Source organism: Protopterus annectens, chromosome 5.part0 (assembly GCF_019279795.1).
Source record: "Protopterus annectens isolate FY-2018-M chromosome 5.part0, PAN1.0, whole genome shotgun sequence".
NCBI classification, from domain to species: Eukaryota; Metazoa; Chordata; order Ceratodontiformes; family Protopteridae; genus Protopterus; species Protopterus annectens.
This window is the reverse complement of record NC_056735.1, coordinates 1,040,644,675-1,040,649,434: the sequence shown is the minus strand read 5'-3', so window position 1 is coordinate 1,040,649,434 and position 4,760 is coordinate 1,040,644,675.

The following is a 4,760-nucleotide window of genomic DNA, read 5'->3' as shown; positions in this document are numbered from 1 at the left end:
GGTTTCTTCCTGATGCCTGGAGAACAGCCACTGTGACTCTGCCACACAAAAATTACCCCTCTGCAGACTTGCGTAATTGCAGACTCGGCAGCCTCACCAGATTAATATGAAAAGCCATTGAACGCATCATAGGATAACTCATCTAGGCAGACATAGGTGACTTAACTGATCTAGAGTCCTACTAGTTTGGGTTTGTGAACCTTGTAATTTTTTTTAAAAGGTTACAGAAGCTGTGGATAGTGGTCATTCTGTGCACACTGCTTATCTTGACTTGGCCAATTTTTTGACACTATCCCCCATACTGATATTATTAAAAAATTAGGCAAGCTTAATGTAAACTCCTACATTAACCCATCCACTGGGGATGCACAAGCCAGTGCATTTCTTTGTGCCAGTCCCAAGTCTGGATAAATGGGGAGGGTTGCATCAGGAAGGGCATCCAGCATAAAACTTCACCAAATTATTCATGCGGACAGCAGTAAATATTTACATACCGGAGTGGTCGAGGCCCGGGTTAACAACGACTGTCACCAGTACTGTTAGCCAACAGGGTGCTGGCGGAAATTAAGCTACTGTTGGCCGAAGGAGGAGAAGAGGTGGAAGGCATGGCTGAAGGCAATGGTGATCGACAGGTTGACAGATGAGATCAGACAGGAGTCCCCATGGACTATGATGTTTGCAGATGACATTGTGTTCTGTAATGAGAGTAGGGAACAGGTGGAGCAGATCCAGGAGAGATAGAGATATGCTCTAGAGAGAAGAGGAATGAAGGTCAGCAGGACTAAGACAGAATATACGTGTGTGAATGAGAGGGAGGATAGAGGAATGGTGAGGATGCAAGGAGTAGAGGTGGTGAAGATGGATGAGTTTAAATACTCGGGATCAATAGTTCAGAGTAATGGTGAGTGTGGAAGAGAGGTGAAGAAGAGAGTACAGGCATGATGGAGTGGGTGGAGAAGAGTGTCGGGAGTAATTTGTGACAGCCGAGTACCAGTAAGAGTGAAAGGGAAGGTCTACAAGAGGGTAGTGGACCAGCTATGTTATATGGGTTGGAAACAGTGGCATTAACAAAAAGGCAGGAGTTAGAGCTGGATGTGGCAGAGTTAAAGATGTTAAGATTTGCACTGGGTGTGATGAGGGTGGACAGGATAAGAAATAAGTATATTAGAGGGTCAGCCCAGGTTGGAAGGTTTGGAGACAAAGCCAGAGAGGCAAGATTAAGTTGGTTTGGACATGTGCTGAGGAGGGATGCTGAGTATATTGGGGAAAAGATGCTAAGGATGAAGCTGCCAGGTAACAGGAAAAGAGGAAGGTTTAAGATAAGGTTTAGGTATGTGGTGAGAGAGGACATATAGATAGATGGTGTGACAGAGCAAGATGCAGAGGACAGGAAGAAATGGAAACAGATGATCCGCTGTGGTGACCCCCTAATGGGAAAAGCTGAAAGAAGATGATGACTGTAAACTTCTACATTGTCTGATCAATTGCAAATTGGCTGTCCAACAAATCCCAGGTTATGGAAGTTGCTGGTTCCCTCTCTGAATGTAAATTTGTAACTAGTGAGGTGTCACAAGAATAGGATCTGGACCCTATCTTGTTTGACGTTTATTTTGCAGATATCCAAGTCAATATATCACAAGTGTGGTTGACCATGTTTGCTGATGACTACAATCTAGGCACTGCTATCTACACATCCACTAATGCAAACTAGCTCCAGCAAAGGCTGAAATATCACATATATGATGTATCAAAAATGGTCTCAAACTAAATAGGAAAAAAGTACAGCATAGTAGCATTTCACAGAAGTGTTGTTCTTTCCTCAAATATTATAAACATCAGTCCTTTTCAGACAGATATGATCATAAAAGACCTAGGTTCTTATGTGGATAATATGATCTCATTAAATCTTCATGTTTCCACCACAGTTAAGAAAGCTTTCTATATGGCCCAGCTAATTTTCAAGGGAATATCTTCAAGATCCGAAGAAATTATCCTATCACCATACTCTTTGCTTTTAGACCCATCATCAAATACTGTACTTTCTTTGGTATGTACACATCCAAGCATTTCTCTCAACTGGAAAGGATCCAGAGATTTCTAACCAAGAAAACAAAAGGTCTTAAATTCTTCAACTTCCCTGAGAGATTACCATGACTCTTCTTACAGTCAATAGCCTACAGGTTTCTGCAAGGTGACTTTTGCCACACTTTTTGGGCCATGAAAGACCCATTCCTATTTGATCTCCTATTTCTTCACCAACCAGAGGCTACACACACCAATACTAAGGACTTAAATCTATACCAACAAATAAACAAGACTTGCTGGAGCGATAGGTTCCTAATTCAATATATGTCATACCTATGGAATAATTTACCACTACAGGCCAAATAAAGTACTATTTTAGCTACATTTAAGTCTAGTCTTAATGTCTGGATGGGTAGATATAAATTTACACAAATGTTATCATGTACAACCCTCCCTGATTTGGGAGATGAGCACTATGAAATGCTTGAAAAGGGTGGCAAGAACTTGTACATTTATCTGTTTAAAGGTGTGCATGGGTAAGAATCTTTTGGTTCAAGTGATTGTTTGCCTAGTATGTTCCTATGTTACTCTATAACTTAGGTTAAAACTTTTGTGATTTTTTTACATGGGGTAACAGATGTTCTTTTCCTATAAATTGTAATATGTAAACAATTATCATCTTCCAGTGACAGATGTACATCTAAGTAGTTTACAGTAAAGGAAATTCCAGATATTGTAAAAGTCAGTAAAGCTTGTGTGGTATTTTAACACCTTGTAAATTCCATAAGTTATAATGCATTCCCCTTATAGACAAAAATAAGTTATCTTTAAAACAACAGTAGAAACTAATATGCTTAAATAAGTTGTTGTATAAAAATAACTTTTCCCACTTGATAAAGATTAAATTCACAAACTCAGGAGTCATGAGTGTCACCATTACCACTCCTCTAAATTACTTGTTATAAGTACTTAAAACAAGAAAAAATATGTTACAAAATGAATTTTAGTGAGGTGTATGCAACATTAATATCTAAACTACTCATACCATCAATTTCAGCTAGCTGCGGTTAACCCACCTCTATACCGCTGTCTTGTGGTATGCATGTGTGACGCCCCCTGCGCTGGCCCATTAATCAAGGAGTCTCAATCCTCACCACTTGCAACAGTGGGGGATGTACACGTTTGGAGGATGACAAGTGCACACACACAGTAAAGTGCAATTTCCCTTAAGAGCACACAGAGATCACAGTCAGTCTGAGGCTGGTTTCTCCCTCTTTCTCCAGATCCCCAATAAGACTCCCCACTTGGCACAGCTATAGGGTTGACATCCCAGCTGAGTGACCAAGCCAAAACCTCCAGCACCCTCTCTGTCTAACCAGTGCATTGTGTCCCTGTCCAAGTAACTGACACACACACTTTGAGGTTTGATTTGTACACACACACACACACACACACACACACACACACACACACACACACACACACACACACACACACACACATGGGAAAGGCTGGCACAGGTTTACTAGCTATGCCCCCTTCTGCCTAGACTATAAGGTAGTTCCAGCTGCCACCAGCCACCCTTATCAGCTACTATAAGGCCCTTAACAAAAGGTATCCAGTCCTTCTGTGTAATGTTACTATGAATTCGAATGGTAGTATGACCAAGAGCAAGGCTATTTAGGTGTGGCCTGTACAGTGTCACCATAGCAATATGCAAGTACTCTAACTGCTTAAATATGTATCACAAATATAAGCCACAAAGATAGGTTTAAATATGTTTAATAATAAATAATAAAAGAACAAGAAAATACTCAGTAAATCAACACGATAACTTCAGAGTTCAAAAGAGATATTTAAAACAACATTGCAGGACAATCTCAAATAAATTAAGAAAACATATAAGCTATACTTTACTATATTCCTATCTGAATCTAAAAGAGTTACTATGCCCTATAAACTTACTTACAGCAAGGTAAGTGCAGATGTAGTAATGAGTGGATGTTTTCAAGTCAAAGACAAATACAAAATGCACTCTCTTTCTCTCTATCTCTGAGACAGTTCTTAAATTAATATCAAATATTACTGCTGGGTTAGCTTGGATGGCATCACTTTTTGTCACCTGACTTTAGTTCCCAAGCTAAACCCCCTTTTTCAGAAACTAACAGAATTGAACAACTCTATGTGAAAAATAAATATCTCAGATGTTTGAAGACACTGGAAGTCATAAAACAATAAAACACTTCTGCATCTCAAACCTAGTAATTACTTCTCTTCCAAGACAATACAAAACTTCTAGCTCTAGACATTATGTCTGCTACTGAACTGAAACTGAGAAATAACTTTTATAGCGCAATCATAAAACCATTTAATTTCAACTTACTTTCTTGAAGTTTTTCAAGTTAACACTCTCTTTACTGTTAAAACATATACATTTACACAATTGCAATAGTTTATGTACATTTTGATTCTAAACCATGAGGGTATGCTGTGGTTACATTTTAACTCAGTACCTTACACCTTTACACACACTTCTATATATCCACAGAAATGAAGTAAAAGTCAAAAATTACCAAACCAAATGACAAAGTCTCTTCTCCGAAATAAGGCAACAACACCAGCTTCAAGAAAGGCCATATAAGTGCTTTTGTTCCTTTATTCCACCATAAAAATGGAACTTCATCAGATACAAAAACACCTCAGTTCCTTCCATTTAAATAGTACATAACTAACTA